At 42.5% G+C, this 15,956-nt stretch overlaps 1 long non-coding RNA gene across 1 annotated transcript; it reads right to left on the bottom strand.

Moving 5' to 3' along the window:
* Positions 1-10,601: 10,601 nt before the first annotated feature.
* Positions 10,602-15,054, bottom strand: LOC115479149. The gene is made up of 2 exons (XR_003943620.1): positions 14,926-15,054; positions 10,602-10,758 (listed from the first exon to the last, which is right to left on the bottom strand). It is a non-coding gene; the product is annotated as an uncharacterized LOC115479149 (long non-coding RNA).
* Between the last annotated feature and the right edge of the window lie 902 nt (positions 15,055-15,956).

The following is a 15,956-nucleotide window of genomic DNA, read 5'->3' as shown; positions in this document are numbered from 1 at the left end:
GAAATGTTGGACAAGGATAGAGGGAAGGAAAGACAAAGGAAGGAGGTGCACACGGATGGAGTGGAAGGGAGAGAGGAGAAATGCTGGTCATGGATGGAAGGGAGGGAAGACAGAGGAAGTAGATGCACATGGATGGAGGAGAGGGAAGTGAGGAGAAATGCTGGATATGGATGGAGGGGAAATTGCTGAATTTAAGGGCTGGATTGGAACACTTTGAGGGCAGATGTTGAAACTGGAGAAAGGATAGGGACAGGGCTACAGATGGTAGACAGGACGCATAAGGGGACAGAAGGGTCGTGGACATGGTGAGAGAAAAAATATCAAATTGAAAGAAGACACTGGGACGAAAGCTAATAGAAAAACTAAATGCTCAGACAGCAAAGGTAGAAAACATTTTTAAATTCAGAATTTATTAATTGGAATATGTCAGCTTTTGAAAATGTGCATCTGTGATATTTTGCATGTAAGTTTCAATTTTTCTAGTATTGCTGCATGCTGAGTCTGACTTCTTGAGGTAACTTTCCAGTTCAGTATTTTGCCTTCATATCTGTTGTGTCATGTGTTTTTCATGCGTGATCAAGATGCAGTATTCTGCTAGCGTGTAGTATTTGCAGCCCTTTTTGTTTTGTTTTGTTTTTGTTTCATTAGGTTGTGTACTGGTGTTTTAGAGCCCAGTGTAATTACAGTGCTGCCTTTCCACGCATAAGGTTGTAGCTTGTCCTGTCCTTGGAATTAGTGCTGTTATGGTTTGGTAAGGTTATGCGTGTGTTTTTGCACAAGTTTGTGTAGTGTTTTGCAGTGGAGAGATTGTGTGTTGGCCTTACTGAGGTGGCACCAAAACATCAGAAAGGGTGTAGAGCCTAAATCATGACACTCTACCTCTTGAAGGATCTACATATGGTCATTTAATAAAAGGAGCTCATTGTGAACACTATCCACCCTAAAAGGGTGTTTTGTGGCTCTACATGAGAATTGTGATGTTATGATCCCTTGTTTCATATTGTTGACGGTCTGCATTTTCCGTATGGTGGTATATTGGTGTATTAGGGTCTGCCCAGTGTAATATTTATGGTACAGTAAGGTTCTGAGTGTGTTTTTGCACAAAGTTGTGCATAGTGTTTTGCAGTTGAGTGATTGTGGTTAGTATATGCTTTGAGCAACCACTTTATTCTTTGACATATACATATCTAATATCTAAATTTAATAAAAGGTTTTAATTGTGACTTTTATTTTTACTTATTTTTTTTTTGTGTGTTGTCAGACAATTATGGATGTAAGCTCCGCCCATGGCCCCACCCCTAACCCCACCCCCCTTAGGCTCCCCAAACAGTTGGGCCACCGACCGCTTATGCCTAACTTCTTAAGCCTTTCATATGTTAGATTCTGCACTTTCTCCCTGTTTACTAAGCCACGCTAGTGACTGCTGTGAGCTAATGCCAACACAGACTACTCACTTTGAATGGGCCATGTCAGCATTGCCGTGTGGCTTAGTAAACAGGGTGGTTTCTTTGCATCCTCATGTTTGGATACTGGTGAAGGAATGGTTTTTTAGGTTGCAGTTGTTAAAATTGTAGCTGATGCTAACAAAGGCAGATTTTAGATCTACGGTGCAAAGTTCGGTTTTGACAGATGACGCTTGATTGTTGTAACTCTTTGTTTTTGGGTCTCCCACTGTCTGTCATTCAGTCTTTGCAACTGGTTCAGAATGCAGCAGCCTGCCTGCTCTATGGCATTGCTAAAGTTCAGCAAATTAGACCTGTATTAGCTGAGCTTCATTGGTTGCCTATTCATGAAAGAATATGGGTTAAAATATTTTCGTTGCTACATCAAGCATGACAACAACAGGAACCTCAGTATTTGTTAATGGTGCTGAATACCTATATCAGCCAAGGAGTATGTTGACATTTTCTGGAGCAGGTTTTTTAGTAGTTTCATCAGTGAGGGAGTCTAATTATGGGAGATCAGAAAATGCGCCTTTTTGATTGTTTATCCTGAAGGCTGGAATTGCCTCCCTGGGTACCTAAGAATGATTTTCTCAATTAGGGATCAAGGTTAAACATAACCTGGTGTTGGTTATTAATAGACAGATACTAATTACACCAGACTATCCTATGTTCAATGGTTCATTTTTTGTTTTTTTTAAATTTGCAGTGCTCAGTTGTGCTGAAGTGCCTTTTAAACAATAAAATATGGGGTAAGGCCTCAGCTGCCAAACATCACAGCACAAGTCCTTCCTTCCTCTCCTTGTTTTTAAGTATAACAGATCTTGTGCTGTGCTGTGATGTTTGGCAGCTGAGGCCTTACCCCATATTTTATGGTTTAAAAGGCACTTCAGCACGACTGAGCACTGCAAACTTTAAAAAACAAAAAATGAACCATTGAACATAGGATAGTCTGGTGTAATTAGTATCTACCTAAGAATGATGCCTGACACCTTTAAGAGGCTACTAAAGGCTTTTTTGTATATGCTGACATTTGGAATGAGTGCCTGATATTGTTTGCCTTAGATGATACTATGTGCTCAGCAGGTAGTACTGGACTGACTGAGTGAGTTTTTATATGGATATGGGATGTAGAAGTCGTTTTGTATTCTATAATGTTTTATGATTATATATGTTTATATTGTACCCACCTAGTTGAATTTTTACTGTGTTCACCACTTTGACCTGCTAAGTTAGCAGAGGCGGTATAGCAAATACCAAGAAACTAAACTATAAATCTAATAAATAAATATGAGACAGGTTCCATCCCCTTAATCATTTTGATCACCTTTCTTTGAATCTTTTCTAATTCCCCTATGACCCTCATTGGTCCTGAACTAGTGTAGCAAGTGGGCTTAAAAAGATGTTACAGAATAAAGGAGAAAAAATAGAGCCCTTGGGAACCCTACATGATAAAAGCTGTAGGCTAAAGACTTGGCCTGAGATATGAACCAAAAAGGTATGGTTTGAAAGAAACAAAGTGGAGGAGTGGCCTAGTGGTTAGGGTGGTGGACTTTGGTCCTGGGGAACTGAGGAACTGAATTCAATTCCCACTTCAGGCACAGACAGCTCCTTGTGACTCTGGGCAAGTCACTTAACCCTCCATTGCCCCAGGTACAAATAAGTACCTGTATACAATATGTAAGCTGCATTGAGCCTGCCATGAGTGGGAAAGCGCGGGGTACAAATGTAACAAAAATAAATAAAATGAAGAGAACCAATCAGGAACATCACCACCCATCTCAATCCCTGAAAAAAATGCTGATATATATGTGTGTGAATCCCAAAGATCCACCTAAGTGCTACTTTGTAAGTAAGTATATGTGTCACAAAGGGTGGAATTCAGTAATTGGCGCCTATAGTTAGGTGCAAGATCCATGCTAAGATATATACACATATATATTGGCATTTTTTTTCAGGGATCGGGAGATGATGTGCTTGATTGGTTCTCTTCATTCCTTTTAAACCATTCCTTTTCAGTTCATATCTTCTTAAGCCCACTTTCTACACTAATTCAGGACTTTAATATCAGGGCATTTTGCTGTACTGATGATATCTTTCTGCTTTTCCATACATCTCCATTACATCCCGATCTTCAACCACTACAATCCTGACTCTCTGCTCTCTCTAAATGGCTTTAAAGTGGTTCTGAACCTGGAGAAAACAGTCACTGGTTAGATGTCTGGTTTTCACCCAAAACCTTTGCTCATACCAGTTCTATTTAATAGCCCAATTCAACCATCCAGTTCTTTTCATTACTTATGAACAATCATTGATTCTGACCTTTCCTCCATGCATTTCTCATCTCCAGATTGAATTACTGTAATCCTGTCTATGTCGGTATCACTAAATATCAGCTCCGCTGTCTTCAGACTTTACAAAACACAGTTTCTTGTTTCCTTTATTGGACAAAGCATATCACACCACTGTTACATTCACTTCATTGGCTCCAAATTCAATTTCAATTTGAATTCAAGATCATCTGTCTTCCATTTAAAGCATATCACTTGAACATCCCTACTTGTTTATCTACAGTAGTCATTCCATATACCCCGTGCAGGTCTCTTTGCTCTTTGGGCTCTCATTGTCTAGCCTTACCCTCACCTAAACAAGCCCAATTTGAATCCACTAGGCCTTTTCTGAACCAAAGTCCTGAAGCCTGAAGCTGACAGTATAAGTCTAAAAAGTACAGCCTCTGTGTGACCATTAGGCACATAAGCTCTAGTGACAAGCTAGGCTGACAGGCTTTGCAAATACAGGAACATGAGGCAATTTTCCATGGAAGATGTTTACTGAAGTTTGTGGTTAGCTCTCTGCAGTTTTTGATGTCTGGTATGATAAGATAAAGGTTGCTGGCGAAATGGACTCCGATGTAGCAAGTGGAAACATGCTAGTTAGCTTTGGCCCTCCCAACTTATCTTGATCAGTGATCAAAACTAATGATTAGCATTCTGCTGGAACTGTATGTAGGCAGAAAAGTATAAGAAGTGGCTGTCAGCTGAATGCATTTGAAGAAGTGCTTAGAGATAGTACCTATGTACAGTCTTTGTATTTCTTCCATCAGAAAAGCTCATAGTCTGTATTTTCCAGCTTGGTAAGTGCCTGAAAATAAATACTATTTTCTCATATCTATCTGTGTGGACTCCACTGCTTCTTCTTTCCCTAACCATAAGACTGTGTGGAACATTCTATAGGGTTGGGGAAGGGTAGAAGAAATAACTTTTACACTCGTTACTCAGTTAAGGTGTGTGTGTAAATTGGCGCGTGCCAAATTTAACATGCACAATTCGCCACGCTTTATATAGAATTTGGGGGTAGCAGGTTAACATGGAGTTAACACAGGAGCCCTTAGCAACTGCTAAATAGGAGGCGGTAGGGCTCCTACATTTGCAGTTGCCACACACTAAAGACAGCATTAGTGCATGACCTGCAAATACAAACACAGAAAAATTCCTCTTTTTCCCACCACGGTAAAAATGTGTTTAGCGTGCAGGGAAGTCTCTCATTAGGCGGGGCTGGTGGTTGGGAGGCGAGGATAGAGCTGGGCAGACTTATACGGTCTGTGTCAGAGCCAGTGGTTGGGAGGCGGGGCTGGTGGTTGGGAGGCTGGGATAGTGCTGGGCAGACTTATACGGTCTGTGCCCTGAAGAGGACAGGTACAAATCAAAGTAGGGTATACACAAAAAGTAGCACATATGAGTTATCTTGTTGGGCAGACTGGATGGACCGCGCAGGTCTTTTTCTGCCGTCATCTACTATGTTACTATATGTTACTATATGTTACTATGTTTACTATATTAGGACTTTTTTTTTTTTTACTGCAGCTTGGTAAAAGGGCCCCCAGTATTTCTTGATGTCACTGGTTGTTTCTTTTTCATTCTTTTACTGTTTATATGAGGTTTGTTTGCCATATTTTACAGTCCAACCTGGTTTTCAATAAAAGACTTCCAGAACATTCACATGAACATATTCCACATTTTCCCATGATCACAGTGGATTTGATTCACCCAAATTAAGGGAGGAGGGGGAAGTTAGCGACATGGGTTATCATTAAGATAGGCTATTTTACTGTTAACCTCAGTTATTAGTAACCAGGTCTCATAGCATAAAATGGGACCTGTGTTAAAATAGCACAAGTTCTGGTAAAATAACTCGGCTTAATGGTAGCCCACGTTGCTAACTTTCCCATAAATGTAATCTCTAGAGGGTGAATAATGACAAACATTTTATAAACATAGACTGCTGATATTGACAGGTAAAAAATGTACACATTCAGCATGATTTGAAGAAAGAAATTCAGCTTGCACAGAACGAGGGTCCTTTACAGACACTGCAGTAATGCACAGACCTATCTGAAAAGGACAGAATTACCCAAATACATTTGTGACACTTTTAGTAAAAGGTGTTAATCCCTTAATGCTTGGTCAACATGACCACCAATAGTTTGCCTGCTTCCAAACATTAAACCATTCATTACTGCATTTTTCAGATTTTTTTCCCTCAGGGAGTGTGGCATGGGTGGAGAGTAGAAATGAAAGCATTAGCTAGCTAGCATATTATACTTACCAGATGCTAACCCCCCAGATTCTATATAGCATGACTTAAGTTGCGTGCACAAATCCAGTCGTATTCTGGATTTGCTTTCCAACTTAATTAACTAACAAGCTAATCAATGCCAATAATTGCCAATTACATTGCAATTATGGACCCTAATTAAGGGACAGGAAAATGGGACTTAATGTACTGCCTTTCTGTGGTTTTTGTAACTATATTCAAAGCAGTTTACATACGGGCTCATTTTCGAAAGAGAAGGACGTCCATCTTTCGACACAAATCGGAAGATGGATGTCCTCACAGAAATGTCCAAATCGGTATAATCGAAAGCCGATTTTGGACGTCCCCAACTGCACTCCATCACAGGGACGGCCAAAGTTCAATGTGGCATGTTGGAGGCATAGCGAAGGCAGGACCTGAGCGTGCCTAACACTTGGACCTCCTTGACCCATAATCGAAAAAAAGAAGGACGTCCCTGATGAGCACTTGGACGTTTTCACCCAAACCTGTTTTTATTACAACTAAGACACAAAAAGGTGCCCGAAATGACCAGATGACTATCGGAGAGAATCGGGGATGACCTCCCATTACTCCCCCAGTGGTCACTAACCCCCTCCCACCCTCAAAAAACATCTTTCAAAATATTTTGTGCCAGCCTCAGATGTCATACTCAGGTCTGTGACAGCAGTATGCAGGTCCCTGGAGCAGTTTTAGTGGGTGCAGTGTACTGCAGACAGGCGGACCCAACCCCATTCCCCCCCCCCCCCTCCCTCCACCTGTTACATTTGTGGAGGACTAAAGAGAATCCATGTATGTGGAGAACTCAATAGGTCTCATGGAGAAACACAAATAAAAATGGAAGTGGGAGTGAGAACCAGGCTATCCAAAGACAGGACCGCAGGAGTGGTGAAATGAAGCAAGGTTTATTGAAAACACTACTATTACTACTACTACTACTTGACATTTCTAAAGCACTACTAGGGTTACGCAGCGCTGTACAATTTAACATAGAAGGACAGTCCCTGCTCAAAGGAGCTTACAATCTAAAGGACAAATGTACAGTCAGTCAAATAGGGGCAGTCTAGATTTCCTGAAAGGTATAAAGGTTAGGTGCCGAAAGCAACATTGAAGAGGTGGGCTTTGAGCAAGGATTTGAAGATGGGTAGGGAGGGGGCTTGGCGTAAGGGCTCAGGAAGTTTATTCCAAGCATAGGGTGAGGTGAGGCAGAATGAGCGGAGCCTGGAGTTGGCGGTGGTGGAGAAGGGTACTGAGAGGAGGGATTTGTCTTGTGAGCGGAGGTTACGGGCGGGAACGTAAGGGGAAATGAGGGTAGAGAGGTAATGAGGGGCTGCAGACTGAGTGCATTTGTAGGTAAGAAGGAGAAGCTTGAACTGTATGCGGTATCTGATTGGAAGCCAGTGAAGTGACCTGAGAAGAGGGGTGATATGAGTATATCGGTTCAGGCGGAATATAAGACGTGCAGCAGAGTTCTGAACAGATTGAAGGGGGGATAGATGGCTAAGTGGGAGACCAGTAAGGAGTAGGTTGCAGTAGTCAAGGCGAGAGGTAATGAGAGCGTGGACGAGAGTATGGGTGGTGTGCTCAGAGAGGAAAGGGCGAATTTTGCTGATGTTAAAGAGAAAGAAGCGACAGGTCTTGGCTATCTGCTGGATATGCGCAGAGAAGGAGTCGAAGATGGCTCCGAGGTTGTGGGCAGATGAAACGGGGAGGATGAGGGTGCCATCAACTGAGATAGAGAGTGGAGGAAGAGGAGAAGTGGGTTTTGGTGGAAAGACGATAAGCTCGGTCTTGGACATGTTCAGTTTCAGGTGGCGGTTGGACATCCATGCAGCAATGTCGGATAAGCAGGCCGATACCTTGGCCTGGGTCTCAGCGGTGATGTCTGGTGTGGAGAGATATAGCTGGGTGTCATCAGCATAAAGATGATACTGGAAACCATGAGATGAGATCAGTGAGCCCAGGGAAGAGGTGTAGATTGAAAAAAAGAAGGGGTCCAAGGACAGATCCCTGGGGAACTCCAACAGAGAGCGGGATGGGGGTGGAGGAAGATCCATGAGAGTGTACTCTGAAGGTGCGGTGGGAGAGATAGGAGGAGAACCAGGAGAGGACAGAACTCTGGAACCCAAATGAGGACAGTGTGGCAAGAAGTAAATCATGATTGACAGTATCAAAAGCAGCGGATAGATCAAGGAGGATGAGGATGGAGTAGTGGCCTCTGGATTTGGCAAGGAACAGGTCATTACAGACTTTAGAGAGTGCCGTTTCTGTCGAGTGTAGAGGGCGAAAACCGGATTGAAGCGGATCGAGGATGGCATGAGAGGAGAGAAAATTAAGGCAGCGGCTGTGAACAGCACGCTCAAGTATTTTGGAGAGGAAGGGTAGGAGGGAGATTGGGCGGTAGTTGGAGGGACTGGTAGGGTCAAGTGGTTTTTTTTGAGGAGAGGTGTGACTACGGCGTGCTTGAAGGTGTCAGGGACAGTTGCAGTGGAGCAGGAGAGGTTGAGGATATGACAGATGGAGGGGGTGACAGTATGAGAGATGGTGTTAAGTAAGTTGGTGGGGATGGGATCAGAGGAACAAGTGGTGCATTTCGAGGAGGAAAGTAGGCGGGCGGTTTCCTCCTCAGTGATATCAGGAAAGGAGGAGAAAGAGGCCTGGGTTGGTTGGTTGATTGAGGGAGAGGGTTGAAGGGTGAAGAGGAAGAGGTGCCTTGGTAGTGAACTCAAGGTTGATCTTTTGCACAAACACAAACTGACGACACAACGTTGTGTTTCGGCCAGATGGCCTACATCAGGAGTCTTTAAAACTTGATTGAAAAATGAAAATCCAGAAGTAACAACATGGAATTGTGATGGTCTTACAAAAGACCTTTGTGGTAAAATGAGGTTGGATCGCGAACTAGACAAAACTGTCGTTACTTCTGTCTTTGGATAGCCTAGTTCTCACTCCCATTTCCCTTTTTATTTACGTTTGTGGAGGAAACAGCGAGCCCTCCAAAACCCACCACACACCCACTGTACCCACATCTAGGTGCCCCCCCTTCACCCGTAAGGGCTATGGTATTGGTGTACAGTTATGGGTAGTGGGTTTTGGGGGGCTGAGCACACAAGGTAAGGGAGCTATGTACCTGGGAGCAATTTATGAAGTCCACTACAGTGCTCCCTAGAGTGCCCGGTTGGTGTCCTGGCATGTCAGGGGGACCAGTGCACTACAAATGCTGGCTCCTGCCATGACCAAATGCCTTGCTTTTGGTCATTTCTGAGGTGGACGTCCTTGGTTTCGATTATTGCCGAAAATCAGAAACGTCCATGCCTAGGGACGACCAAATCTAGGGATGACCAAATTTAAGGATTTGGACATCCCTGATGGTATTTTCGAAACGAAAGATGGCCTTCCATCTTGTTTCGAAAATACAGGTTTCCCTGCCCCTGGATCAGGATGTTTTGCAAGGACGTCCAAATCAAAACTTGGATGTCCCTTTCAAAAATGCCTCTCATAGTATATACAAGCACTTATTTATACCTGGGGCAATGAAGGGTTAAGTGACTTGCCTCGAGTCACTAGGAACTGCAGTGGGAATCAAACCCAGTTCTCCAGGATCAAAGTCCACTGTACTAACCACTAGGCTACTCCTCCACTCTAAAATTAGAATTTATGAGCAGAACTATCAGCACGTAGCTGAAAAGGGGGCGAGGCCATTGGCATGGAATGGGAGGGCTGTGAACGTTTCTAAAATCTATGTGCATTGTTATAGAATACACCCAGTCCACGCCTAATTTAGGCATAGGCATTTATACCAAATTTAGTCATGCAGACTGGTTTGAATAAGCTTGGCTTATTCTATAAACTGTGCCAAAATTTAGGCGTACTTTATAGAACATGCTTAGGCATAATTTTTTTTGGAACCAAATTTTAGGTGTGATTTATAGAATCTAGCCCTATATGCCTAACACAGAGAATGCAAGACTACTTACCGCCTCCTAAATAGGAGGCGGTAAGTGGTCCCATGTTAGTTCTCAGCAGGTATCATGCACTAATGGGAACATTAATGCATGACCTGCAGTAAAAATAATGGGAATGCCCCCAAAAGGTGCCCTGTGAAATTTGCAGCTACCATGTGGTATAATCCCTTGTTAAGCCACATTAACTGCAAATTTTAGTGCATTTTAGAAGAAATAACCCTTATTCTGCTGATGAAGTCCTTGTAGCTGGATATATCTGGCTTGGAGGGCCACCATCTCCACAAGTCTTGCATTTATTTTGGGGCCACTGTTCGGTTATTCTTAAAAGGCTTTCCTTGCTTTTTTTCACATGCATGTTCCAGTTCTACACATACTCCATCTTTCTTTTTCTTAACAATTCCCACCAGAAAATGGTACTGCAACCGCTGCAGTGTCTTTAACATCTTACACACTGGTATTTTTTTCCTTTGAGACCACAAATACTCAAGACATATTTGTTCAAAACAATTACATTTCTTAATAGTGCACAAATTTAAGCAGTTTTTATAAGATCTCATGCCCATTGGTACACAGGATACATTGGTGTCTGGATTTTGCTTTATTAAAAGATTTGAAGAAGGATTCCAGCCAGTAGCAAGATCGGAGCTTGGAGATATAAAACCATCAGTGCTGGAGTTCAGCTTTTCTTCTGCCTCTATGTCCAAACTGCCTTTTTATTCACCTTCCACTCGTGATGGCAGCTACAAAAGAGGAAATCTCATTTTAGGGAATTTGTAAAGAGGAAACAAGTCTATGCATTTTGTACATAGTGTCATTATATATAGGTATAAGAACATAAGAGTAGCCATACTGGGTCAGATCAATGATCCATCTAGTCCAGTATTCTGTTTTCCAAACAGTGGCCAAAGTCAAGTCACAAGTACCTGGCAGAAACCCAAATTGTGGCAACACTCCATAATACAAATCCCAGGGCAAGCAGTTGCTTCCCATGTATGTCTCAATAGCAGATTATGGACTTTCCTCCAGGAACTTGTCCAAACCTTTTTTAAACCCAGATATGCTAACCACTGTTACCATCTCCTCTGGCAAATAGTTCCAGAGCTTAACTATTTGTTGAGTGAAAAAATATTTCCTTCTATTTGTTTTAAAAGTATTTCCATGTAACTTCCTTGAGTGTCCCCTAGTGTTTGTACTTTTGGAATGAGTAAAAAATTGATTTATTTCTACTCGTTCTACACCAGTCAGGATTTTGTAGATCTCAATCATATCTCCCCTCATCCATCACTTTTCCAAGCTGAAGAGCCCTAAACTCTTTAGCCGTTCCTTGTACGAGAGGTGTTCCATCCCCTTTATTGTTTTAGTCGCTCTTCTTTTAACCTTTTCTAATTCCACTATATCTTTTTTGAGATACGGCGACCAGAACTGAATGCAATACTCAAAGGTGCGGACGCACCATGGAGTGATACAAAGGCATTATAGTATTTTCGGTCTTAATCACCATCCCTTTCCTAATACTTCCTAGCATCCTGTTTGCTTTTTTGGCCACCACCGCACACTGAGCAGAACATTTCAGCATATTATCTACAGCGACACCCAGATCTTTTTCTTAAGTGCTGACCCCCAAGGTGGACCCTAGCATCAGGTAACTATGATTTGGATTATTCTTTCCAATGTTCATCACCCTGCATTTGTCCACGTTAAATTTCATCTGCTATTTGGATGTCCAATCTTCCAATTTCCTAAGGTCTTCCTACAATATTTCACAGTCCGCATGGGTTTTATCAACCTTGAATAGTTTTGTATCATCTGCACATTTGATCACCTCACTCATCATTCTGATTTCCATATCATTTATAAATATGTTAAATAGTACCGGTCACAGTACAGATCCCTGCGGCACTCCACTGTTCACTCTCCTCCATTGAGAAAAATTACCATTTAACTTTACCCTCTGTTTTCTGTCTAATTTATTTTTAAAAGTGAGATAATTTTTCCAAAACATTAATCTAAAGTGAAAGAGGAGGATACAATAGAGGGAATTATGGAGGTAGACCGGGAAGTGAAAATTTTTTTATAAGATTAGCTTTGTGAATTAAGAGATCCTTTTACTAAGGTGTGCTACTAATTGCCATTGCTCCCATTATGGGCTAGAGTCTATATAAGGCACCTAAAAAAAATCCATGCGGTAAGCATTTCTGCCTAAGCATATTCTGTAAGTGGCACCTAGATTTAGGCAGGGAATATAGAATGCATGTAGTTATCCCAGCGCCTCCATTTACACCAATGAAAAGGTGGTATAAATCCCTGCATATAGATTTACATGCACTGGGCCATATTCTATAACTACAAGCGTAAATTTTGAACCGCCCACAATACACCCATTTCCCCACCCATAGCCATTCCCCTTTTCAACTGCGTGCATTAGAATTTAGGTGCAGTTCATTACAGAATATGCTTAGTGAGTTGTGTGCATAAATTTTAATTATTACCAATTAGTGCTTATTATTGCTTGTTAAGTGCTGTTTTCAACGCTAATTAGCTTGTTAAGCCAATTAAGTTATTCACACTTATAGAATACTCCTGGATTTCGGTGCAGATCTCTAGGGGGTCCTTTTACAAAGGCGCACTGAAAAATGGCTTGTGGTAGTATAGGCATGGGTTTTGGGTGCGTGCCAATACATTTTTTAGCGCACCTGTAAAAAAGGCCTTTATTTTTGCCGAAAATGGACATGCGGCAAAATGAAAATTGTCACGCGTCCATTTTGAGTGTGAGACCTTACCGCCAGCCATTGACCTAGTGGTAAAGACTCACGCGGTAACCAGGTGGTAATGACCCTCATGCGCCAAATGCCACTTAGCGTGCGTCCATTATGCGTGCCCGAAAATAAAAATTACTTTTCAGATGCGCATATCAGACGTGCGCCAAAAATGAAATTACCACAAGATCCATGCAGTAGTCGGATGGTTACTCCATTTTGGCACATTTGGGCGTGCGTAGACGCTTACGTGGCTTAGTAAAAGGCCCCTAGGTGTGCTATATAGAATCCAGGGGTATATTCCTATGGGCTCCCTGGCATTTAACGTGTGCTACAGCCAGAGCTGAAAAATGGCTTGCAGTAGTGTAGGCGTGGGTTTTGGGTGCGCGCCAATCCATTTTTTAGTGCGCCTGTAAAAGCCTTTTTTTGCCAAAAATTAAAATTGCCGTGCATCCATTTTGGGTCTGAGACCTTACCACCAGCTATTGATCTAGCGGTAAAGTCTCTCACGGTAACTGGTAATGACCTACGTGCACCCAATGCCACTTGACACGTGCTCAAAAATTAAAAATATTTTTCAGACGTGCGCCAAAAATGAAATTTCCGCAAGAGCCATGTGGTAGTCAGACAGTAACTCCATTTTGGCACATGTTGGGCGCGCGTAGATGCTTACGTGGCTTAGTAAAAGGGCCCCAGAGACAGATACAAAGTACAAAGCAAGCAATACAAAAGTAAAAGCACCAGGAGCCTTCAAGACCGGAACATGTCCTTTAATTCATAGAGGAAACGATGCTGTACATCATTCGCCCAATCATTAGCATGCTCTAAATGCATTAAGTCTCCTTAGTAAAAGGACCCCTAAGGGGAGGACCAGTAAATATGTGGCAGTCCCTTTTTCCTGATTTACAGATATTTTTTGGTTCATTTCACCCATTTATTTTAATAAAAATTCTTTGATGCACATTAAAACTCTGTTTCATGTATAAACACAAATGAATTTGTAGGCTAATACAAAGTAAATGAATTTATTGTGCACTAAGGGGCAATTCTATCACTGGGTGTCTCTAGGTGCCCTGAGTCTGCATGGAAGGCGCCTATACTAGATCAGAATCTAGGCTCTGTTATAGAATACTAACATAACCCATATCAGCAAACCTAACATTTAGGTGTCTGCAGGTACACTGGCCAATGTGCATAAAATGGGGTATTCTGTAAGATACATGCATAAGTGGGATCCCTGCCTATATCCTGCCTATGCCCCACCCATGTGTATGTGCCACTTATAATTATGCGCTATGCAAGGAGGTCACATATTTACAGAATAACACTTTGGCAGCATACTTTCATATGCGCATGTCAGTGTGTAACTACATGTGTATATGCTAATATTCTAGACATATATGCATTCAATGGACATGTAAATGTTATCGTCCAGTTTATGTTCAGAAGAATCCGCAGCCAAGCGGAGAACTCGAACTCCCCACGGGAAAACACAAGTGTAAGTGAGAGTGGGATGTTTGACCACGGAAATTCAAATCCTGGAGACAAGAATCTTAAAGAGTCTTTTCATCTATAAACAAGCTTTTTAAGATTCTTGTCTCCAGGATTTGAATTTCCGTGGTCAAACATCCCACTCTCACAATCACCCAGTTTACAGGATGTCCTTTTAAATTTATGTTTGAACTATATTAGCAAATAATACAATGCATCAAAACAACCGCAGTATAGAAGCAAACATTTTTATCAGAACATCACCGAACAGCAAATTATGCTTTTTTTTTTTACATACCCCATCCCGCTTCGCCCTGACCCTCTAAATCTGCCACCTAACCCTGATTCCTTTACATTTGTAAAGGAGCAGTAATGAACTGAATGCATGCTAGCGGATTACTCTCATTACAATGCTAACTTGATTAACATAGGCAGGTTCCAATCCCATCACATGTCACCAACCATTAAGCCACAGCTTTATTCATAATCATTTCAACACAGAAATCCTAGAAGCACCCAAGCCTTCAGCTATAGTCCAAAAATAAGTCTCTTGCTGCCTTGTTCCAGCAAGGGATCAGTGTCATCTTGACACAGAAACAATTGGCCTGCCTTCTTTCCATCACCAGCTAGGCCATGCACTGCGTGCATTTTCTGGGTTACCTTCTACAAGCACTGCACCTGCCATGTTCCACCTGAGCTGCAGCCATGTTAGTCCCAGTCTTCAATTTAGTTGACCCAACACCGTATTCTATCTCTCCAGGCAGGAAAGAAGTTCTCACTAGGTTTGGGTTCCTCCACCAGCTGTGACAGCAATAACATGAACATAGAATTGACAATGAAAGCTCACAAGGCAGGCAGCAAATAGGCCAGTGTCGAGAAAAGCAACTCCGCCCTCCAAGGCCAGCCAATCCCAGGGGGGACCCCCAGTGTTGCCACAGCAATGCACAGGCATTGTCACAAGACACCCCACCACCACCAGCACAGCCAATCAACAGCCAAGAAGGTGGCACAGCATCCTGAGCGTCGTGCATGGCCACTACCTTGTTACCTGGCAGCCATGCTTAATTCATTTGCTGTCCCTTCAATATTCAGCCTGTCGCAGGCACAGTTAGCCCAAGATATTCAGTGCTGGGCCATGTCTGAACACCACTGTTGAATATTTAGGGCTAATTTGGCATGTGGTAGCTGCCAGATCTTAGGCTGTGACCCACATAGGACACTCATGCAGGTCCCAGCTGAATATTGGCTGGGACCCACAGAAGGATATGCAGCCAGGTCCTGAACACCCCCCTCCCCGCACGCACACACACACAAACACAATTCTGATCCTCCCTCCCTCCTACCCCCTAGAACATCAACAGACCCCACCTTCTGATACCCCCTCTCACACCCTCAGAACATCAGCAAGTCCCCCTGGACCTACCTGCCTGATCCCTGGTATAGTAGAGAATGGGCAGGATCGATACCTATGTGCTCTTGCCCATCACAGCTGCCCCTTTAAAATGGCTGTTGTGACCTCTAGCAGCAATCTTGTGGTTTGAGTACAGATCTAACTACTTCTCAGCACAGACGTTGTTTAACATCTCTAGAATGAATTACATGTTCAGTTGTAAATGCCTTGCCAGGTGAAGTAAATCTCAAGATTCTAGTCTTCTGCATCAATATTACCCATTTTTTTGAGACAAACTTTG

This window comes from Microcaecilia unicolor, chromosome 1 (genome assembly GCF_901765095.1).
Source record: "Microcaecilia unicolor chromosome 1, aMicUni1.1, whole genome shotgun sequence".
NCBI lineage: Eukaryota > Metazoa > Chordata > Amphibia > Gymnophiona > Siphonopidae > Microcaecilia > Microcaecilia unicolor.
This window is presented reverse-complemented; position numbering and strand designations above follow the sequence as displayed.